At 46.6% G+C, this 24345-nt stretch overlaps 1 protein-coding gene and 1 pseudogene across 5 annotated transcripts in view; one reads left to right on the top strand and one right to left on the bottom strand.

Annotated features, from left to right (window-relative positions):
• Window positions 1-8689: 8689 nt before the first annotated feature.
• On the bottom strand, window positions 8690-8812 carry LOC149871383 (U4 spliceosomal RNA; annotated as a pseudogene).
• An 890-nt stretch (window positions 8813-9702) lies between these two features.
• The window catches only part of SLC25A22 (solute carrier family 25 member 22), a 91441-nt gene continuing 76798 nt past the window's right edge, over window positions 9703-24345 (top strand). For 2 of the 5 annotated variants that reach the window (XM_090032410.1, XM_090032411.1), the window contains exon 1: window positions 11836-12079. The gene's annotated coding sequence lies outside the window, so the exon portion shown is untranslated. Of the gene's footprint in view, window positions 9811-11835; window positions 12080-13689; window positions 13736-24345 lie in introns of those variants that run through there. The other 3 variants (XM_090032412.1, XM_090032413.1, XM_090032409.1) reach the window with 3 other exon arrangements.

Here is a 24345-nt window from a genome sequence, read left to right as displayed (position 1 = left end):
ATGACTGTCAAGAATAGGAACTGGAATTGTGGATTGAAGTTTATTTAAAGGAGAAACCACATGCAAGGCAGGTACTACAGACATTCATCACCTATTTGGAGACTAAGCTTTGTGGGGCAGGAGCTTGCCTTTTAATAAATAGCTGTACAGTGTCTAGCATGTTGACACTTCTACAATACCCAAAACAATGGCAATTTTGTCTTTAACGATATTACTTGATTGTTTGTGGAGTGGGTGCTGCTGCCTTTTACAGAGCAACTTTTGTATTTTGTCACTTTGACTTGTGTATGGCAACTACAGTCAACTTGGAATGTACTGATTCAATTTGAAAGGTCAAATGCAATGGGAAGAGCATTTGGATGTTGTACCTTTTTTTGCTTATGATGCATAAAGGAGACCTGAAAGTGTCCTTGCATTTTTTCCTAGTTTGGACATAAGAGGAATGTCAAGCTTTGTCATCTTGGTTTCTGGGGGAGAGATGGGGAGCTTTCTCAGCCCTTAATTGAAGGGGGATTTGTGTGGACTCTTTATCAGAGAGAGCTTTTCCCCAATTGGTTGTTAAGCACTGGAATTTAAATAGATGTCAAAAGTGATTCATAGAGGTTAAATACAGAAGGGACTGTTAGATCATCTAGTCTAATGTCTCCTATAATACAGGTCATTACATTTTACCTAGGTGCCCCTACACTGAGGCCAGTAATGTGTGTTTGCCTAAAGTATAGTTTTGTAGTTTCATAGTTGGTAGGGTTGGAAGGGACCTGAGCAGATCATCAAGTCCAACCCCCTGCCATGGGCAGGAAAGGATGCTAGGGTCAAACGACTCTGCCTACGTGATTGTCTAGCCTCCTTTTGAAGACCCCCAGGGTAGGGGCAAGCACCACTTCACTTGGAAGTTGGTTCCAGATCCTTGCTGCCATGACTGTGAATTAATGCCTCCTGATATCTACCCTGAATCTACTCGCAGTCAACTTATGGCCATTATTCCTTGTTATTCCCAGTCATGCTCGGGGAAACAGGGACTCTCCCATTGCCTTCTGGTCCCCCTTGGGAAGTTTATAGATGGCCACCAGATCCCCTGTCAGCAAGATAATATAACCACTTTGCCCCTGCATCCTCTCTTAATCCATGTGACTTACTGTCATAGTGCTGATTTTTTAAAATCAGTATTAAATCAAACACCTTAAAAAGGCCTAAGTATTTCACATCTGTGCAATTACCTTTCTCAGTTAAAAGAGTGAAATGAGGTGTGTTTGACAAGACTTCTTTTCCAGAAACCCATCTTGAGTGGCATTCATGACATAGTTCTTTTGTAACTCTCCATCAAATTAATTGTATCTCAGCTTTTCCATTATTCTGCTTAGGACTGGTACCAAGCGAACTGGTGTAGAGTTAACCAGCTTCTACTTGCCCTGTGAATATTTGGTACAACGTTGACACTCTTCCTGTTTTTCATCACTGCTCTTCTAAGATTTATTAAAAGTTGAGTGAGCTGAAAAAAAAAGAAGTAAAAAAATAAAGAGCCCGGAACAGTCCAAATGAAAACCCCTTCCCCTCTTCACTAGTGAATTGGTATCCAAGGGCTCAATACTTGCAGTGTTATAAGAGCTCTGGTTCTCCAGTCATCCGGAGTCTTCCAAAAGTATGTTTTTACTACTCAGTGGTTATCTCCCCTCATTCACTGCCACTTCCTGCACTCTCTTTGCCAAGAAATGTCATTGAGTTGTTTTTTGGCGCATGCCCAGGGTCATACTCATGTTCTCTTTCTAGGCATACTCCCAGCATTGTGCTGTCATGGTGATCATGTGACACTTTCAGCAGGCAGTACATATAGAATAGGAATGAGTGAATCATAAAGTACAAGCCATATCCCCCTGCACAGATCACTTTTGCCTGGAGGTCTTGGACCTATCCAATAAGCTAACAGTAGATACAGAAATGTGTAGTGTTTCCTGCAGTTACCCTAGTCCACTGGTTGTGACATATACTTAAATAATACTGAAAACAACAATGCTGCATCTTTGTAAATCTCAATCAACCCTATTCTCTGTTCACATTTGCTATTTCCCGCTGATTTGGACTAGATAACATTTAGACTGTAGAAAGGTTAAGATGTAGGCAGACATAGGCGATGCGTAGGGAGGGCATGTGGCTCTCCTGAGATAAGCTGCCGCTGGCTTCTGCAGGTGGTCGCTGCTCACCCCCACCCCTGCCACCAATGTCACCGCTTCACTCTCATCTTGCCCCCCCAGCAAACATCGCTGATGGCATCTGTGGGTGATCCCCACACCAACTACAAATGGTGCCCCAGTCATTCATGTAGGCAGAGTTCACCTTTCGAGTGGTCCTGTGCACTGCTATTTTTTGCTTTACAACATCACTGGGGCACAGTTGTGCTAGATGCTGTACCTACATGTGAGAAAAAATGGCTCATGATGTAAAAAGCTTATAGTCTAAATCAGGGGTGTCAAACCCACCCTACCTCCCAGGCCTCATACAGGCTACAGGATTCCTCTTGGGCTGGATCCAGATGTGGCAGTGGGGTGATTGGTGGTAGCTGTATACGGGTTAATGCAGCCCAAACAGGTCTTCGTGTGGATTTTGGTTGCAAGCCCTGTCCCATCATGGCCCACCCTCAAATTCCCAATCCCTCTTCAAGCCCTATGGGCCAGACAACACAGCTCTGTGGACTGGATCTGACCTGTGGGCTGTACATTCGGTATCCCTGGTCTAAACAGTCAAGGAAGGATTATTATCCCCTTTTATTACAGCTGGCCAATAGAGAGGGCAAGCAATTTGCTTAAGGACACAGAACACTTACAGCAGAGCTAGGGAATGGACCCAGTTCTGCTGAGTCCTAGCTAAGTGCCTTCCCTACATTGCTATCTTTTCTCCTGAAAGGAGCTCATCTTTCTGTTAGGCTAACATGTGGAGGTAGGACCACTGCCCATTAGGGAAAGTATGAGAGTTGTGGAAGGCTGGACATCAGAAAATACACCTTCAGAAGTTGGGTTATGTTCTTTTTTAACCTACAAGCAGGACGGGCTGAGGGGAACACCTTACAGGTAATCAGGGTTCAAATTACAGGGAAGCTCGGGGGGCTGAGCTGTCCCATAAGAGACGAGAACCCCCCTGTAAGGTTTGAAAGTCATAACTTGCAGGGGTCTCTGATTTTATTAGGGCATCGTGATGGGCAGCCCAATTTTTTTTGCAGACCTCCCTCCCCCCCAAAGTCAAAGTGTTATTTGAACTCTGCAGGTAATCTGTTGGATTCATGCCTCTTTTACTTGGCTACCTTGACATGTTCTCCTTAAAACTCTTAGCATGTCACCCTTAGCCCTCTGACCTTTGTGTACAGAGTAGATATATAACCAATCATTCTGATCTGTTCTAAATTACCTTTAAAAATGGATCCATTTTAGGTTGCTGCTGCTCTTTAAGCTCCACTTTGCGCAATATGGTTTAGAATTTCTCTGTAGCTCATCAGAAGAAAGAATTCACTTTTTCTTAGAACAGGAAACCTTGGCAACAGCCTGGCACTGGCCCTGTCTGCATCTGAATTCTCAGTCCTTTATTTTTAATGCTGTCAGAGGAAGCGGGACACTTGCTACATACAGATTTCAGAGTTGGTGTGAACATAGCCATTCTTTAACACAGCATGGCCAAAAAAATAATACAGTGACTGCAGTATTTAGATGTACTTCATATTGTAGCAGGATTAACCCCTTTCAAGCTAAACAGAAGAAGGAGTATCTGTGAAAAGGCATGGAAGAGTAAGATGTTCAGGGCTCTGCTGAGCTACATTCATCCCTAGTCTGATTCTATTTTGTCCAATGTATTTAGGGTATTTAACATCTCCGGGCACTTAAGGAAGATTACGAAGGGCTTTCTGTGCATAAATGTAACTCCCACTTCTCAAGTGTGGGCCAATATCCCTCTTGAGTGGCGGGATTTAGTGATTTAGGAGTCTGCTGCAACTTCTGAGATAATGGATCTAGTCCTTCAGCTTAAGTACAAGAGATGTATACTTCAGATGAAAGGGCCTTGAGTGCAACCCTTCTAGGTTGGGATCAGTGTGGGTGAAGCTTCATAACATCCCTATAGCTGAGGACAGAGAAATTAAGAGAGACTAAAGCTGAGGAGGAGGGGATCTGATTTGTTCTGTGCCTTATACCAACAGCCTGAGAAACTTAAGAAATCCTCTTTCCCTGTGTGATACTATGCTGCACTGACGCTGGTTTGAGTTTTCTCTGACACATGATTTCCTAGTGCAGAAGTTTCCAAACTGTTCCATGTACCCTGGGGTTTCATAAAAGGTCATCAGGGGTTCTGCAAAGGTATAAGGGGTATTGGTGTAAGGGGTATTGGCAGTGGGCTGAGAGGTGATGCACCACCATAGCCGGCCCAAGTTGCCTGGCTCCAGCTACCCCTCCAACTAGGGTAGGGGTTCCAAGGCAGAAAAGTGATATGAAATGGTTCTGTGGCTTTAGCAAGTTTGAAAACCACTGGACTAGTGAAAGCAACTCTAAGTACATCCCTATAGGAGCATTATGAGGCAGTGTCCTGGTACCCACTGTCCAGAGAATCAAAATAAGACACAGCAGGCCATTGATTTTAAACACCACACAGGCAGAAGCACAAGAGATAAGATTTTGGTTGCATGAAGAGTGTGAAGTCCTGACCAAGACTGGGGCATAATTTTTCTGGAGGCTTCCCCAAAAAAGCCATGTGGAACCAGATAGTCATCACACCCTGCTGTACCCAGACCTTCCACAGCCAGCTACATCTCACTGGGTACATCTACACAAAATGCTTACTGTATGGTAGCCTAATAACACTGTGCAGTAGCATGCCAGTCAAAAACCATACTAATAAGCTACTGTGCAGTGTTATTTGGCTACTGTGCAGTAACCCTCACAAAAAAATTGTGTGCTAGTGCTACTGCTCTGTAAATGTAGTTACTGCACTTTCAATTAGTACTTCATTAAGGAAGTACTGAACTAAATGCAATAACTATGGCACATTAATAAACGTGTAGATGCACCCACTGTCAGGCAACTTTCTGACATTTAGTAAACATTTTTCTGTTCTTCTCACTTCTTATCACAAGCCCTCAGTATTTTGATAACTAATTCCTCTCACCTCCATGTGCACACATCTCAGATATTTGCAGGTAGTCCTCATGCCCCCACTTAGTCATCACTTAGCCAAATAAGGCACATTCTTTTTTTATTTCAGCAAGTCAATTCCTCTAGCCCCAAAGTCCATTTAGTTGCTCTTCTCTGAACTTCCTTTAGCAGCTCTTCCTATATTATTCATGAATGGTGCCCTGAAAGAGAGTCCCACAAGATATTCAGTGTCTTTTAGGTGTGCTCTGCACCTCATTTGGAGTCACTTGCTCCAGGTACTTCTCACTCAGAAAGTGTTGTTCTTAATTGCCCTGTACTGGCTAAAAAAATATAAATAGTTGATAAATCCACTATAGATGCTAGTCTTAAGCATTTGTTCCTTAGCTGATGTGGCAGCAGCTCATATGATGAGCTTGGTAGGTACCAAGCTGTAAAACTCCTTTTTGTCCAAACAAATCAGTTGTTCTCAGCAGTTTAGGGGACTAGGCTCCAAATACAGTAGTTCAAACAATTTGCTGTAGACAAGCAAACAGAGATTCTTGCCCCCTTTCATGAGGGTGCGATATGCCTGGATGTGTCAGCCTGAATGAGAGTAGCTTTTTTGCTGGTCTATCAAAACTTATGCCAGCTTGCTCTCCACTGTTCTTCACCAGCCTAGGTCTAGGTCTCCTAGGTCTTCTGTCTAGGTTTGTGGCTTTTTTTGTTCCTTATACATTATGGGCATTCTCTCAAGGCAAGTATTATGTTCTAGAGCTGGTTAATTTTTTTCAAACTGCTCTACAAAAAAAAAAAAAAGGAAAGGATTTTTTCATAAAAGCAACTTTCAAGAAAAAATGTTTTGGTGTTTTGACCAGCTGCATTATTTTCCTAATTCATGTCCTCATTCCCAACCCTAGGACCCTGATCTTATTGATTTTAGTACTGATCTTATTAGATGCCAGCAAAGTCAGTGAGAAGATGTAGTCTGACTTCAGTGGATGGTTGATCAAGCCAAGAGTCCCTGTGTATTAGTTCTCAGTCTTCTGCTCATGTTGCCACCCAATTTATTTTCCTCTCTGAACACCTTTACCATGCTGCTTCACTCCATCTTAATGGTGATAAATCAGATGGTAGTCAATACCAGTTCTTGTGCCCACTCCTTTGTTACCTCTCTTCCCAACTCAAGAGAGACTGCTGTTGATATTATCCTGTTTCAACTGCAGAAAAGTAGAGGTAGATTAAATCTCAGGAAAACCTTCCCAACTGTAAAAGTGGTAGGACAATGGAGCAAGCTACCTAGAGAGGTTGTGGAATCTCCTTCCTTGGAGGGTTACAAGAAGCTGAGTAAGTATTTTTCTGGGATGGTTTAGGAAGAGCAGATCCTGCATCTATGCCAGGGATTGCACTAGATGATCTCCAAGGTCCCTTCTAATCCTGTGATTCTGCTACTATGATTTCACAGTTCTGTGGTTCTGATCAAGTTTGTGACCGTAGTTGACTGGAATTAATTTGGGAGGTTTTATTTCAAGAGACAGATCCTGACCCTAGCCTAAATCAGGACTAAACCTCCTGAAATTTGTAGAGGTTTACTGGTGGGTATAGCTAGGAGAAGAATTGAGCTTGCTGTATCAAATGCCTAACTAAAACCATGCTGCATTCCAGCTTTTGCATTCCTTTGTAATTCTAGTTTAAAAAGCAATTCATTCGGTCTGACATCATTTGTTCTTCTGAACCTCAGGCTGCTTATTGCTTACCAACTGAAGGTCCATCACATGACCAGAGTCTAATCAATACATCATGTACTGATTGTGTTTGCTGTGTATTCCCAGCCCTATTTCTGCACACCCAAATCCTGCTGCCTAGTCTCACAGAGGCCCCATTCCACCTCCTCAGTGGCGATGGAAGAGTTGTTATTCACACCTCATAAGGACTGTGAGAAAAGCAAGCACCATCTGTTCCAGTTTAAAGCAGGAAAAAATCAGCATAAAACTTTGCTTGCTAAACAATCACCTCTGCCTCTGGCTTTATTAACAAGCTTACTACTTAGGGTTGTTGCAAAGAGAGCTTGATAAAGAAGCTGGCTGGGCTGCCTGTTTCTTCCCTTACCTACTACTTGGGTATTTGGATAAGCCAAAAGTCATCTGAGATATCTGGAGCCTAAGGAACAAGTTTTCATCTCAGTTACACTGGTACTAATCTGAAGTGGCTCCACTGAAGTCACTTGGGGGGATACAGCAGTGGGGAAATGACAGCAGGGCTTGTCTCTCATTGATTTTGACTGAGATGTGACCCAGTGGTGAGAAGCTTTCCAGTGACCATGACATTTGCAGTAAGGAAGGGTCCATTTTCCCATATGTTCCCAAATTTGTCTCTCTCCATATTTGTTCTGTTAATTTACTAGGGAATGGAATTAGATTGATTATACTGTTACTGATGGCTGTAACACTAATCAGTGGGGTCAATACAAGTGTGACAAAATTGTTAGGGCAGGGCGTGAGAAGAAAAATGGTTGTTTAAGGGAAGACAGTTCTTAGCAGCACAGAGTATTCCCAGGACTCTAGCTCAAGTCTGTGGTGAGCTCAGAAAACAATAAAAGACCTAAAATAGACCCTGGTTGCAATGTCTCAAGGCTCAGACACTCCCATGCTAGGATACAAGTAACTCCCATTGACTACACTGTCCTGAGAACATCATGTAAGAGAGCACTCAAAGTGCTAGGCCCCATATCTGAGCTGTGCTCCTCAGGAGGCATGACCCAGAATGGAGGGTCCAGGAGGGGAGATGATGGCTTTATGCCATATTTGGCTGTCTGTAATTTGGGACCTGCCAGAGGCTTATCCAGTCCCAGGAGCTGCTCTAACATCCGTGGGCTGTAGTGGTCCTCAGTAGAGCTCAGTATCATCAGAGCATTCTGGCTACCCTGCAACATGTCCCCACGCCAAGAAGAAAGGAGCAAAACAGCTAAGCGCCATTATATCAGATGTGTGCCACTCAGAGGAATCCCAAGGCAGGGAGTCCAGATGCTTTTCAATGAAGGATGAGTAGGTAGACTCACCCAGGGTCTGCCCTGAGGAAAATGGAAGAAGGCCTGCTTAGAGACCCTTGTCCCATTTGAAATTTTGGATCATTCATAGGCTTTTTTGTATATACTCATAAACTGGTATACACAATAAACACCTGCCACACAGCTTTTTCTGGCTGTTGTACTTGACTTAGACTCTGACTGTCACCAAGAATAGCAGGGTCAACAGGGTCGACACAGCTGAAAACATCCAGGCCTCAGGAGCTGGAAGGATGCAATTTTAGTGAAGGTTGTTCATCTGTGGAACTTCATGAGCCTGTCTCTGTGTCTTGCCTCTGGTCCAACCCCCATTCAAGGCTGTAGGGGTCTTTCCGTAGATTTGAATGGTGGCTGGAATGGACATTTAATATAGCACACACTTCTTTGCAAAGCTTTCCTTTAATAGAGGCAGAAACCAGTTACTTGGCAAGTGTACTTTCTACCATAGAAATTGCTGAAATCCCATCTTGCTGAGGAAGCTGCAGAGAGGATGGCTGTCTCTGTATTACTTGCATTACAGTAGAGCCCAGAGGCCTCAGTGAGCATCAAAACCCTGTTGTGCTAGGTATTGGTAAAAGTTTTCAACTAGCAACGATCATGCCTCAGTTCAACCTCACAAGCTATGATACTGCCACTGCACAAAGATACATACATGCTGTTCCCAAAAGTGTGCAGACTACGTGGAAAAGACAGCTGGTAGGAAGGAAGTTTCATTATCCCCACTTTATAGAGAAGCTAAGTGACATGCCTGTGGTCACACAAAAGATCTGTAGCAAGGTCACACAAGGGATCTGTAGATAACCTCAGTGCTAGGCTATTGTTTTAACTAGAGAATTGCTCTTCCTTTGCAAGCATCCCTGCTCCTTCCTGTTTGGCACCCAGAATTCATGCTGATTTTGATACTCTAGAAGTTGACTGATTAGATTGAATGTACCAAGGGGAGCTGCACTGGTACATTCAGAGACAGCAATAGGGCTTCTTTGCTGCATCTCAGCTTCTTGTCGTGCTTTCAGTTCTCTCTGCAATCGTCCTTTCAGCATTTTACCTGCAAGCAGTTGATATCAACCTTGTGATGCTTACAGAGTGCTGGCTCCCCAAAGCACCTGCCATGAGTAAGTTTCTCCATGCTACAGCATTCAGCCCTGGCTACTTCAGTTATAATTACGCAGGTGCTGAAGAGCATATGACGCTTCCCCCTGCCCCTCATGCCCTGCTGCCTCAGCATAGCTTAATCTTATTACCACTTTCTAGCCAGAAAGGATGCCTTGTGGCAAGAGTGCATGCCAGTGACTCATCAAACAATGATGCAGGTATCTAGCCTTACTGATGATGATGCCCAGCACTGCTGCAGGGATTTGAGCAAGCCACGTGATTGACTCCCCCACCCTTCCCCTCCTCTCCAGGAAGTCTGAATGTCGCCAAAGTCTGATATGCGCTGACTCTGGAAAGTCAGATCAAGCTAGTTTCAGTATGACTCCTCCCGATGAAGCCACGGGTGTGCTGTGCAGTATTTTTATCAGAGGGAAAGTATAGAAATGATCAAGCAGCAGTAGCTGTTTCACATGAGTGAACCCTCCCCTGCAGGCCCCCCTGTCATCTCATTGGGTGGCTTCTGCTGAAAGGAAAAGGAAGGCCAACTTCCAGGTAAGGGGCCTCTCTCTCTCTGTGTTTGTATGTGCGTGCGCACAGGCACATGTATTTGTTTAGTGTTCTTCAGGCAGGCTGTGCCATGTGACTGCCGGGAGGATGTTCATTATTTCTCATCACTCCCCAAAGTTACTGCCTGGGCTATGGCTGCTACACGTGGGTGACCTGCCATTCACCCCGTGCTATAATGGCACTGGTATCTACAGCCTCAGTTTTGGAGTGGATCTCTCTGATCCAGTTCTGCCTCTTTCAGGGGTTGGTTCTCTGTGGCTGGAAGGTCTTACAGATGATCGTTCAGGACAGGTACAGCATGGCCAGGCCAGGGTTGCGATGCCAGGTTTCTTCTCTGTGCTGCTGCTGTGTAGCGCCCCAATGATGCTGCAGGGGAAAGTGGTTCTTCCATGTCATGACCTCCTGATGAACTGGCAAAACCTAGTGATGCACTGGATTTGCCCTGCAGGGGAAAACAGCTCATGGTGACATCACCAGTCCCGCTCAAGAGCATAGATCTCATTGGGAAGGGAGCATGTGGTGTCCTGAACTCTTTGGCTGTGATCCACCCAGCTGTCACCTATGGGCAGATCCCTGTGCCCAGAGAAAGCCCCAGTGGGACTTTGCAAAGGGTTTGTCCTTGTAGGGCAAACTTGCAGGATTTTGGCTTATGAACGGTGCCTGGTTGGGGCAATTTTATCTGTTAGGAGAAGCTCTCCTTACCCAGCTCTGCAAACATGCTGCATCCCTGCCTTGGGAAGGACAATCTTTGGAAAGGAAGCTAAATCTGGTCTCTGTGCCCCTTCTGGTCCCTGGATTCTTCATCACCAAATAAGACCATGAGACTTGATGCTCCAAAGCATCCTCCATCTATGGATCCCCAAGCACTTGACAAAGCTGGAGGGGATCTTCCTGGCAGCACCTGCAGATGGCAGAGCATAACACCAGCTCAGTGAGTGAGCTATTGAGGCAGGATTAGCACAACACAGGTCTGCAGCCTCCCTGTCCCTGCTCTGATGACCAGCCAGGACACTTCTCATAGGCACAGGCTTTTTTCCACCCCTGATTTAAGGAGGATGCTCTTACATCCTCCACACTGGAATAGAGTGCAGGAGAAGTAGGTTCGGTTTCTAACCTTGCCACTGACTTCCCACAAGATCTTTGGCAAATCACTTGATCCTGCTGTACCTCTATTTCCCTGTCTGCCACATGGAGATAATCAGGCCCCCTCTGTTTCTATCTGTCGCCTGTTTAGACTGTAAGCTCTTCAGGGCAGAGATACCTTTCCCGCTCCGTGTGTGCAAGGGTAGCAACGGCTGCCCGGAGAGACTGTGGAATCTCCATCCTTGGAGGTTTTTAAGAGCCGTGGGCAAAGCCTTGACTGAAGTGACATAGGTGGGGACAGTGCTGCTCTGAGTAAGCGGTTGGACTAGATGACCTGAATCTGTTATGATTCTATGGCTGAGCCTGCCCCTCGGACAAATCCTCCCATTCTTGGCAGCTGCTTCGTGGGATTCAAAACCCGCTGTGTGGAAGCCCCCAGAGATCCACCAGCCACAGTGGCACCCTGTTGCCCTGGGGAAGGGAAGCACGGGGGTCATGCTTGGGGCTGGGGGGGCACTGCCCTCACCCTGAAAAACATGAAGCTGGGGGGGGGACTTGCCCTCACCCCGCAAAAAACATGGAGGGGAGGCACTGCCCTCACCCCCCAAAAATATGGATCTGGGGGAACTGTCCTTGCCCCCTAAAACATGGAGCTGGGAGGGGGCACTGCCCTCACCCCCCAAAACATGGAGCTGGGGGAACTGCCCTCATCCCTCCCTCTAAAAAAACCCCCAAAAACAAAACCATTCAAGCTCCAGAATTTGATCTCCTGCCCTTGAAGCATCCCGGGGGGTGGTCTGCCTCCAACCCCGTGGGAGGAGAGCGGATGGGGTGGAGATCAAGGTGGACCCCCCTCCCCCCTACAAAGAGAGTGTGTGTGTGTCGGAGGGGTGGTCAGTCACGGATCCTATCCAGTACCGTAGAGGATGCCTGGCACGTGAAACCTCCCGCCGGGGAGCGCACTACAGGAGGCGGCAGAGGCAGAGCTGGCGGGGAGCGGCCGGCAGGGGCAGGGCTGAGCCGAGCTGCCCGCGGCCCGGGGGAGCGGGAGCCGCAGACGAGACATCCTGCTCTGCACCAGCTCGTGCGCGCACGCGGGGCTCGCCGCTCGCAGCCCAGGCAGACGCGGGGAGGCGGCCGGGCCGTGCCGCGCCGCGCCGCGCCGCGTGAGGTGGGTGCCGCCCCCTGCCCCTGCCCCTGCCGGCCAGGCCGGGGCGTTTCCGCCGCGGCTCCCGCCGCCTTGCCGAGCCGGCCGGGCTGCTCTTCCCCGCGGATGAGCCTGCCGCAGCGGGCGCCGGGCTGGGGCCGCTTCCCTCCTCCCCCTGGCCCCGATCTGCCCCCGGGCCTGTGCGCTGCCAACCGCGGGAAGGCTGGGGGGTTGCAGATCCCCCTTGTTCCTCGCCCCCCCGCTCCTTTTCCAGGGGCAGGCGGGGAGATGGGTGGTGGATGCCCAGGGAGGATGTAGCCGGGGGGGGGGGGCAGAGGGCAAGGGAGGCTTTGGCGGTGTAGGGGTGATGCCCGCTGTGAGGGGCTGCTTCTGGCTCTGCTACTGACTTGCTTGGTGACCTTGTCTGGGGGCCTGAGCGTCTGTGCCTCTGGGAGGGCTGGAGCTGACTTGGAGAAGTGAGGTGGGGGGACCTCAAGAGGTCACCTAGCCCTGTGGGGGGTTGAGGGGAGTAGCTGAGGCCTGACTTGGTTTGTCTGGGAGAGGGCTCAAGCTGACCTGCTGTGTGTGTGAGTGTGCAGGGCTTTTCCTCAGGGCTGTGCCCTGAATCGTGAGAGTCCTTTCAGACCCACGTGGCTGCACATCTGCAAAGACCGGTGGGCAGGGGCGGGTGCGGTCTGTGCAGGCGGTGGTTGGTTGTTGGTTTTTTCCACCTCTGTGTGTCTGCTGTCTACCTCCGCAGGCTTTCCTTGCTTGCTGGGGAGCAGCTGGAACCGCACGGGCTCCTGAGACTCCCTTCTGACGCTCTGGTGGCAGAGGCTGGGCTCTGTGTTTGCCTCCATGCACGTGTGTGCGTGCGTGGGTGTGCATTTCCCCTGACCCTGCTCTTGAGCCTGGTATCATTCCCCTGTCAGACTACGGGATGGGAACCTGCCACTTCTCCTTCCTGGCTTTCAGGGTTGCCCCCCTGCCACCTCCCGCACATTCCCTGAGCATAGAGGGCAAGAACTGCATGCCCTCTTGCTTGTGGGGCTTTTTTTCACATGCAGCCCCAAGCATGATTTCAGCTGTGAGGCTGAAATTGGCTGCAACTAAATCAGCTGACACTCTCTGGGCCTCACATTCCTGTCCTCTATCCCTTTTTGATTCAAGGAGTCTGTGCGTGTGTTCGTGATGCTCTGATTTCTCCAGAGCTTTGTGCTATCCGTGCCTAGCTGCTGCAATCGTGCATGAGGTCTCCCTGTATTAGGCTCAGTCTGTATGTGGGATGAAAAGTAAGTTCTGTATCTCTAAGCTTCTGAAAGCTCTTTACAAATTTAAGCCCAAATTTAAGACTTAGACCCCTTTGAGGCCTGTGAGTCTTACGCTCCTGTCTGGATAAGAAGGGAGAAATACAGGTGGGTTAAGTGACAGTCTCCAGGTCATCCTGGCAGGAATTGGTGACATAATCGGGCAAAGAACCCATGTGTCCTTAGCTCCATTGCTGCACTCCAGCCCCTGCAGCATGCTGCCTCCCTCTGTGTTAAAGCTTGTGGTTGCATGTGAAAGTATGTATGTGAAACTTTCCAAAGCCTGTCCAGGCCTTTCTTCAACATGGGTTCTTCCTCTTTTTTTAGTCTTGCACTCTGCCAGAGTCTAAGAAACTTCTGAACAGGATGCCAGGTACATTTGTTTGGTATGGCTTTTAATCTATTTGATTGCCCAGTGGATTGATCCCTGGTCAGAACACGGGACACCAGGAGACTGGGGAGCGCTTGGCTTGGCTGCTGACTTACTCTGTAACCTCAACCAAGTTGATTCCCTCCTCTGTCTCCTCCCTCCATTCTCTACCTTGCCCACTGAGATCTTGTAAGCTCTCTGGGGCAAGGATTGTGTCCTGCTACACCGTGTGCCTGTATACTACCTTGTACTGGAGGAACATCCTGAGTCTCTGAGATGCACTCTTGTGCAAACAATAACATGGCTGCTGCTAATCTGTCTGCAGTTTCCAGCTTTATTTAAAGCTTTGCACATAAGCATGCATGTCCATGGCCATAGCATTCAGTAAGTCAGCACTGTAAAGTGGGACTGAACTAATAACGATACATCACCTATGATTCTGATACAACTGAGGCAGTTCAGAGGGCAGCTGGCTCTGTTGGCTTGCTGCCTACTCAGCTTCATAGCCTTGAAAGCAGAGAGAGAGCACGTTCCTAACTGAAAGAACCTCTGGCCTAGAAAACGGGTATGAGACTTAAATCAGGATGTACCTCCCTTTTCAGTTGCTGTGCTTATCTTCAGCATTTCAGCTGGCAAGAATCAAAATTAGATTCTTCCCTCGCCCCCTTTTGTACTAAAATCCAGTGGAAGACATGTTAAGTCTCTTGCCACATGCGCATATGTTGGTTTGTTTACAGGGGAAGCCTTAGAGTAAAGCATGTATTCTGAGAGCCAGCAATGACTATTTGCAGAAGGAGCCTGGCTTTGAATCCTTTTCTAACTGTAAATTATGGGTTAGAACAGGGGTGGGCAAAATGCGGCTCAGGGGCCGGATGCGGCCTGCCAGGCCATTCTCTCTGGCCTGTGGGGCCCCTTAAAAATGTAAAAAATTAGTATTAATCTGCCCTGAGCTGCCTGTCATGTGGCCCTTGATGGCTTGCCAAAACTCAGTAAATTGCCCTCTGCCCAAAATGCCCACCCCGGCTCAGAACCATTGACAGGGAAGGTCAATGGTCACTTCTTAGACCTAGCAGTCTTGTTCCTGTATTTCAGAAAGACACCAGGGACCCATACAGTATTAAATTATGAGAAGTAAAAATACCTGACCACCTGTCAGAATAATTTGTTTTCCTTGTTGCCAAAAACTAATGTAGCAGGTAAGGCAGTAGAGGACATTGTACCTGAATGTTTGGCCAGCCCAGATGACTGGAACCTTGTCAGCATGGAAATTGCCTCCAGCACTTGTGTTTTGTCTAATAGATGTTTGGCTATGCGTGGCTATCCTGGGATGTATCGGATTTAAAGAGGGGCCCAAGCTAGAACAATTGGATTTTTGTACGTGCTCAATGTTTGGGAGCTGGGGATTTGATTCAGGTCAGTTTCTAATGAGAAATAGAATCCCTGAAATAAATAGCTAGTTTATGAGCCTTGCATGTTACATGCACATACAGTAAGTCTTGCATAATGTCCTTCAGGCAGATTATTGTGAAATACTTTAGAGGGAGAACTTTCTGGAGCTGGAGGAGTAGAAAAGGAAATGTCCTGCACCTGAGCTCAGCACAATGAGGGCTGATCCCTAATAAACAGTGAACAGGACCCAATTTACAGGCATTTGCTACCAGAAGTAGCATTCAGCGTTGGGACTAGTGCTAGCTTACTTTAGGGAATGATCTTGTTGGGATATGCATTATACACTTTAAAATAGATAATAATTAACATGTAAATCCCAGCAGTATCAAGGGGATAATCTTTTCACTGCAACCAGATAAACATGACATTTGGGAGAAGTCCCTCCGGGAGAGAGTTGTTTGGGAGAAGTCCCTCCGGGAGAGCCATGTTAATAGCTCACCCACCCTGGATGGAGCATGCAGGTATACCACAGGGTTGTGGTGTCTGACAGTGCTCATTCCACATGGGATGTGAGCTTGACTTTAGGACAAGCTGTAAAGCCAAAAGCTTCAGCCTCTAGAATGTCTTGGGTCTGAGAGCTGTGTTGGCCTTGATGCTGGCCATTGTACAAATTCAGGCCAGTCTTCCCTGGTCTGGGAGTGTTCATCGGCATTTAATAGACTTCATAGACATTAGGGCTGGAAGGGACCTTATAAGATCATTGGGTCCAGCCCTCTGCCCAAGGGACAGGAAGTCAGCTAGGGTCAAAGGATTGATCCCTGCAAGATAAACATCCAAATGTATCTTTAAAGTGTCCAGAGTAGGTGCTTGCACCACCTCTGGGGGAGTCTGTTGTGGACATATCTGGGCTAAGTTTGCTGACAACACCAAACTCTTCCCCAAAGTTTGGTGTCATCAGCAAACTTAGCCAGTCTGCTTCTGGTACCAGAGTCCAGATTGTTTATGGAGATATTAAAGAGGACAGGTCTTGGTCCAGAATACATTCCCTTTGCAAGGTATCCCAACTTCTGGAAGTGGCTTGTCATATAAAAAAAAATCCCACTATTTTGGGGCAATTACTAAGCTCTCAGCAGCTGCTGAAAAATGGTACATTTTAATGAGGCATCTCAGACAAAAAGCATGTGGGACTAGGCAACTGAGGTGGGTGGAATATGGCTACACCTACTCCCCTGTAAGTGGATAGTGCTCACCCGTGGTGACTCTGTCTGAGGAATCCTTCAAGGTTGGGTCTCACTTTAGTTAAAGCTAGTTTCTTTTCTGGTCCTGTTGGTTTCCCCAGGCCATGCTTTGGGACACTGTGGACGCGTCTACACAAGACGCATACTGCGCAGTAGCCTAATAATACTGCACAATGGTGTACTGGTCAAAAACCATTATAATACTGCTCAGTGTTATTAGGCTACTGTGCAGTGAGCATCACAAGAAAGTGCACCAGTGCTACTGTGCAGTAACTGTATTTACTGTGCATTTAGTTAGTACTTCATTAAGCCAGTACTATAGTAAATGCACAGTAACTACTGTGCAGTAGTGAACATGTAGGCACACCCAGTCAGAGAAGAGAAACCATGCTCTGCAGAATCTCTTCACCACTGTGTCCTTGACCTCCTCCCCACACCCAACTGCTAGTAGCTAGGCATTGCTCTATCCATTAGACTCACAGGGGTGGGCAATTAATTCGGGCAGAGGGCTGCTAACTGAGTTTTGGCAAGCCATCGAGGGCTGCATGACAGGTAGCCAAGGGCAGATGCATATTAATTTTCTAAATCTTTTAGGGGCCCCACAGGCCAAATAGAATAGTCTGGTGGGCCACATCTGGCCCATGGGCCTCATTTTGCCTGTCCCTGTATTGGAGCTTCCCATGTGCTTTTTTTTAACCCACATGAAAGAGCGAAAGAACACAGACCCTAACTATTCCTGTTAGTACTGCCTCACTCTTTAGGTGCTAGAGCAGTGGTTCTCAACTGTTTTTTGTACCAGGACCCACTTGTAAACATCAATAGCCAGTCCTGACCCCTCCCCCCCAGGCCCCAGCCCCTTAGCATGTGGGGTCGGGGGGAAGTCTGATAGCCTTCAAGGGAAAAGCCATGGTTTCCAACCTTTTTTTCTTATAAAGGGGAAACCATTTTTAAAAGTTCGGTGATCCATTTTTGAAGTTTGTTTGTGACCCTTTCATTTATTCTTGCAACCCGTGGGTTGCAAAACACTGCCCTAGAGGTCCTGGCCAGTTTCACGATGTACTACCACCTTGTTCTGTCTAGGGTGTATTGTAAGTAATAATTTAGAGATGGGATTGGAGATAATCATATCTAGGGTGTCTGTTTTAGCCATCCCCAGGGCCTCTCTGTTTTGTGGCCAAAGTTAGTTTAGTACAGTCTCTATTTTTCATGACTTTTGAGAAGCAGAATGTTGGTCACATAGCTGGCATGTTTCTGATCTGATTATTTTTGGGGGTGTGGAGAGGGCTACCAGGAGTAGGGTTGTTTCCTAGTGTCCACCATGCAGGGGTATTTTTTGTGGGGAGAGGGTGGGCGAGGCTTCCACCCGCTTTAAGAAGCCCTTGTGGTGCCAGAGGGGCCTAAAAGGGCTTTAGTAAAATTCTTAGTTAGGTTCTGAGAGAGTGTAAAGCCAGAGGCCTACTTCTGCAATGAGGAAAAATTCAAAATATTTTTGTTAGACTGTCAAGAGATTCCAAACTGTGGACATAATGTGTAACCAACCCCAGCCTGGAATGCTCCGGGACCAGCCAAATTTTCATGTCAGCATTCTTGACATGCTCGCTCTCTCTCACTCTCTTTCTCTCTCCCCCACCCCCCTTATGCATTTCTATGAGATGTGTTCAAGGATGTCTCCTATTTACTCCTCTGGACCATTTACCAAGAGACCAGCATCTTCTCAAGAGCTCTTTTCCTTCCCAAGTTTCCACTATTTGGCCTTCTAAACAATTGCTCCTGGAAATTACTCTGCAACTCACTGGTGCCCTGTCATCACAGGGCTGCATCTTCAGCTGGGGTATATCAGTGTAATTCTATTAAAGTTAACGAGGAACAGTTTCTGTTTGGACCTGCCAAAAATCTGATCAGTAATGTGAGACCCTTTAAGCTATGGAAGACTGGCAAGAAATCTATACAATGATTTAAGTTGAGAATATTCACTTCATGGTTACACACACAGTATGTGAACATGCCATTGTTACAGTTGCCAGTATAACCTTGACTCTGCCCTCATGTGCGTCTACATCCTGGCAGTTTAGTTATAATGTATTATTTGCAGAATAGGATGTGACTTGATATGTCACACTCTTTTGTTACTGCAGATACACCTACATAAGCAACCCTGTCACATTTACACTTAACCTTGCATTAATGGGACAAAATGGCTTGCAAACCCTACTGGCTTAGGGCAAGGGTCAGCAACTGTTTGGAGTGCCAGGCCACTGCTTGCAGCCCAGCCATTGCCATGGGTTGCTGCTCCCCACTGCTGCGCCATCTTCTGCAGTGCCCAGGTGGCCTGCCATTGCCTTTGCTGTGTGCCACTGATTCCCAGTGGCAATGGGGAGGGCTGAATTAGGTAGTACTGGTGAGTGGCATGTGCCATAGTGGGTAGAAAGGTAGTGAAAAGTCACTGAAAGGGCATAGAATGAAGTCATGCCTCTAAGCTGCATGCTGCTGATTTCTTCCCCCCCATCCCCCATGCCACCACAAACAGGATCCAGCCCGAAGGCCCTATGATACTGAACCCTTACTAATGATATATCATAGAAGTTTCTTTTCCAATCTGATTATTAATAGATCTGTTGGAACTCTATGTGTTACGTTGAGTTAGCAACAAGGCGTCTTCTTAGGTGCACTTCAGCCAATGGATCAACCGATTGCAAAGCTAATTTAGCTGATCATGTATGCACAGCCAATGTCTGAGACGTGGTGCAGATGCTCAGGTATCGAATGACAGTTGACAATCCTTTAGCTATAGAGAAATGGAAATAAGGCATTTATTTACAAAGCTTAAATAAGAGGCAAATGTGTATGTATCAGTATAATTTCTTATATTACTTCATGCTATGCAATTTAATATGTAGCTTGTGTGTTAGCATGGCTTACTCTGAATTTCTCACAGATGCGTTCTCTGCACTTTGTCTGGCCTTACTGGTGTAAACTAGTAGTTTGCCTAAACTCACTGTTGGATACCCAGTGTGGTTCCAGCTGAACTGTTTTCTGCAAGATGGAATCCTCTTATGGTTGTGTCCCTGGCTGTAGCCTCCAGAGGCTATACAGTGCAAAGAAGGGAACAGCAGAACCAAAGCCGTCTCTGCTGTTGTCCATCTAGACTACATGTGAATATTTCATGTCAGAAAATGAAAGGTGATAATGAACAAAGTACTTATCGGAAGGAAAGAGGGGGCTGGGGTTAGATAGATGGTGCTAGATTCCAGGTGCCTTTCTACAGTACCTTTTTTAAAGGGTCCATTGAGAATTAGTGAGCCCTGAAAGCTCCTTGGTGATGATATGTAATGGACTTACTTGGGGTCCTTATTTCGGTGGCATCAGTTGTGCTAGAACCAAAGTCCCAGGCCTCTCTCAGGGCAGCTCCAGTCCCTAGCTGTTGTGCCCTTTCTTTCTGTGTTTGTGAGTCTTCTTCCTCATAGCATCACCCAAGTGTGTGAAATGCCTTTCTCTCTACTGGCTTATTGGGGAAATGCCTGTAGAGTCTCAGGTGTTGCCATTACATCTGGTGGGTTAAATCCTTCTGATGAGGATTAGCATTTGCAGTTACCCTTAGTGGTAGCTTATGACTACCAGTCTGAATATTCATGCCTGGATGGCTTTTACCAGACTCTGGTGGTGGTAAGGAGGTAAAGCCTTCATCTTGTTTTTAAATCTAGGTTATAGTGACTGGGCATGTCCCCCATATGACACCTTGAAGGACAAGTTTACTCATCTTGTTCTAGTCCATCTGGCAGACAGCATTATGGGATCAGGTAGCAATCTTGTTGACCATCTCAAAGGAGGCGAATAGACCAAAAGCAGAAGGTCTACTTTCCAGGTCAGGGCTGAGGCATGCCAGCAAAGGCAGTCTGCAGATCCTGCTGCTGCTTGTGATGGGTCTGGTGTGGCTGAGCCAAGGGCTTTAGTCTGCAACACTGTGACTTGTGGCCTCTCTTATATCTGAGGGAGGTAAAGTCTTCCCTGGTTCAAGCAGGATCTGCCCAGTAATCTCAGTCACCAAAACCTCTGGTGCTTTTCACCAGTGCAAAATACTACTGATACCTGAATCCTTTAGAAATAAAATTGTCTTGAGCAAAACAAAAGAGCCTTGCTTTGAATGAGTAACTTCTTGCTTTGACCTTTCTTTCTTCAGTTCCCAGCTGCTGACAGAAAACCTGCTTGCTTGGCTTCCTTAAAGGCAGAGAGAAAATGGGGCCGCTTAGTGGTTCTAGGCTGCAGAATTGTGCACTGCAGCTCTTAAATTGATAACATCACTCAAGATGTAACATGGGTGCCAGTGACTTAACAAAAAAACCACAACAAAACAAAACAAAACAAACCTGTCACAGGTGGGGTTATGTTTCTCCCCTGAGCAGCCTCTCCTTGTACATTTGCAAATATTGAAACTTGAAGTACTTGCTCTCCCCTGACAGCTGCTCCTACCAGGATTATTGCTTGAGAAGAGGTAGGCGGGTATATTTGTTCTTTGACTTCCATGTCAGTGATTATCGGGGCTATGGTTTTATCTTAGAGCTGTCCAGCGCAGTCTAGTTTTAGAGAACAGCAGCAGGATCTCATGTTTACTTTGTTTAAATGCTTTCCCAGCGTAATCAGCTCTCATGCTCATTTTCCACTGCTCCATGTTGCTATCCCTAGAAATGGCACCAGGGATCTGCAGGCCTTTCTCAACCAAGGGTTTGTTAGTGCTGCCTGTCAGTGTGTGAAGTATTACTATTGCCCCAGTCAAACTTGTCTCCTTTCCAGATCTGACCAGTTTGCTAGGTACGTAACTAGCCACAGCCCTATAGTGAGGGGAAAGAAACTAAGAGATTGACACCTATATTTTAAGTCTCAAAGTTGTTATCGTGCTGAATGGGGAGCAGAGGACTTGAACTGTGCTAAGTTGTGCCATGGACATTATTGCTCCTGTTGTGGTTATACCCAGAGACTCTCCAAATTGGAGTCTCCCAGTGGCAGGCACTGTTTCTGCACATTAAGGGTTGACTTTTGTCCCCACAGAGCTCACCATTAAAAGAGGCAGTTCATTATTTGAAAGAAAGACTCATCCTATTTGGCCTGTGGGGGAGCTGGGATACAGAGTGGTTATGTGACTGTTTCTTCAAGTCCTCTGGGTCATCTTGCAGTGACTGATGACCTCGAGTCCTAATTACGGGGAAAGTCTCCTACTTGCTCCTTGGTAGCTAGTGGATTCTTCCAGCCCTGTGCAAAAATCCCTTCCACATCCCTGGCCCTGGGCAGAGAAGGCTCTAAAAACCACAAGCTCCTCTCTGTGTGATTCTTCCCACAAGATGCCTGGGTGTTCCTGCTGCACCCAGAAATGGGACCGTCTCCATTTTTACTTTTTTCTGTGAGGCCCCTTTTTCCTGTATCTTCTTCCAGGGAGACTTCTTAGCTATCCCTGGGCACAATGAGTATGAAACAATTGTCCTTAGTCCTAGCTCCCAGGCAAGTTCTACTATGCCTATAAATTAGCACATATATAATAAATAGTTTATCTTGGCAGAAAGAAGGGAGTGAATTAGCCACAAAATCCTCTTTAGTTTAACTGGAGTTTAAAAGCTGGTGATTTTTACTGCCCAGGCAGAGAAGGGGACCCCACGATAAGTTCTATTCCTTCTCTGTGCAAGGGAAAGAGAACATATATCCCTGTTTGCTAAACATCAGGAGAAACCTTGCATAGAGAGACTTGACCCAGAGCAAGTTCTGCAGAGCTAGGAACTGTATGCAAACTCCCAAGTAATGACTGAGTGCCTGAACCACAAGACTTTGAACTATTTTATCTAATAATGTACAGCCGGGGCCTTGTAGTCTCTATCCATCAACTCTGGTAGGAGGAAATGTGCCTGGACTGGATGCTCAGTGCTGTTGGGAGAAAGATGTGATGGGGGAGTGAAACCTCCGCCTTTCACCTGGAGGTTGCTGAATCAAATCCACCTGAGGGCGGTAAAAGATGGATCTTGTGACCATCTAGTGGTTGTGGCCTCTTTGGGATTCTTGCTGGCTGGCTGCTGTTATAGCACAGTAGCACACAAGGGCACTTTTGGGCAGCAAAGGACTGAAAGGATGTAGATACTGACTGGTTTGTGTTCCCTTGGAGTGAGTGGCATATACAGGGTATGGAGAAGGCACATTTGTGGAGAAGATGGTGGTGTTTGTGCCATACTTCTTCTGGTGGAAAGAGAGTCCAAGCTCCTGCATTAAGGAAAATGAGCCCAGTTGCCTTATTGCATTGGCAGAGGATGGTGGGGGCCTGCCCAGTGCAGAGAGATACAAAGGCACCACCCTGTCTCAGAGACACAGCCCAGTCTTATGCAATACATTAGTTATTGACATTCCTGGAGGTGCGTAAAACCATGCTACTGTGCAATGAAAGATCTCAGCAAGGTTGTTTGAACCTTATTGCCAGGGCAAGGCTGCAGCTGAGGCAGCATATCAAGTAGCAGCTAATTTGGAACATGATCTGCGTCTCCTGACTAGTTTTACATGCATCAAGCCTCATGAGGATGTGCACTGTACTGTCTACAATGGAAAAGTCACATGGTCAGAATTATGGAAGGTGCATTAAGGAAAAAAAAGAGGCAAGTAGGGGAAATGTGGCATGCTTTCAGAAACATCCAAGGACTGAGGAAGGAGGAATAATTATGACAGTGCAGCTGGGATGGGCACAGCCTGTACTGAGGCACTTTTATGGCCTCCATTACCCTGAGGTTTAAGCACCTTAGAGCCCTTACCCTTGTGAGGCAAAGAAGTGCTATTATAGATACACAGGAAGTGGCTAAGTTGGGACTTGAACTCGGGTCTCCCAAGTCCTAGGCTAGTGCCCTGGCCACTGGATCATCTTTCGTTTCTTTGTTCAGTCTGTGGTAGTCTTGCAGCCCTGCTGAGTGGCTTGACACTGGTGGGATAGTGGGGGTGTTTGATCTGAGCAGGTGCACTTACAATGGTGCCAGGGTTTTCCCATTGTAGCCAGTGCTTCTATATGTGGCTGTGTCTATGCAAAGCTGCTGCTGTATATTTCTTATTGTAACAGCACTAATGGAGATGGGGGAAATGCTCCCAGTGCCCCCTTCAGATGGGAATAACTATATTAGAGAAGGCAAGGCTCTTGGATGCGGTAGTCTTGATAGCTACTTAAGTAATATATGGCCTCTCTTCTTGATGGCCTCAGTACCCTTTTCAGTTTTATTTTATTCCTCCAAAACAAATCTGTCACCCTTATTTTTGTGTTTCTTTGTTCCATCCCCTGCTGAAGGTGCTCTCCGTTTCTTTGCTGGCATGGGAATGCAACAGAAGCCTGGGTGAGTCCACCTCACTTCTCTGGAGGTGGTGGGTGGGTATGAGAGCTAAATTGATCAAAATTCCAAGTTTGTATAAAATTGCAATCAGCTGATTCTCTTGCTGTAGAACAGTCTCCCTGATCACTCTAATTTTGTGGCAGAAAGTTTCCTTGACACAAGTGGCTTTTGGGTTTTCTTTCTGTAATCTTTTGTAGAAAACTTGGGACCAGAATGAACAGACCTGTTTCTCTTTCTCCTTTTTTTGTTCTTCAAATAAAATGAAGAGGGCAGCAGCTCAGATATTTCAAGGATAAATGTTGTAGAATTGCCACTTAGGTAAATAACCAAAATGAGCCTCAGTCTTTCCCAGAGTAAGCATGATTTGCTGAAACACTTTGACAGATGGTTTGAATTTGGCCCTGGAAAAAAGAAATGCCACAGTGCTGCTGAGCCATGTGTGTGGATGGGTTTAGAGTTCTGCTGCTTTCCAGAGCACTTGAAGAGAAGGATGTGACATGGGGATGTTCTTGGACCTGTGTATGTTGGGGGGGATTTGTAGTAATGCAATGCCTGCTGCAGTTTGAATGCTTTTCTTCACAGGCTGATAATGATAATCTGTGATGCTCACAAGTCTGCATACATACTACACGTGCCATATAGACAT

Source organism: Crocodylus siamensis, chromosome 2, assembly GCF_052110815.1.
Source record: "Crocodylus siamensis isolate JL-2025a chromosome 2, ASM5211081v1, whole genome shotgun sequence".
NCBI classification, from domain to species: Eukaryota; Metazoa; Chordata; order Crocodylia; family Crocodylidae; genus Crocodylus; species Crocodylus siamensis.
Note: the sequence above shows the minus strand (reverse complement) of the source record. Positions and strands in the feature narration are given on the sequence as shown.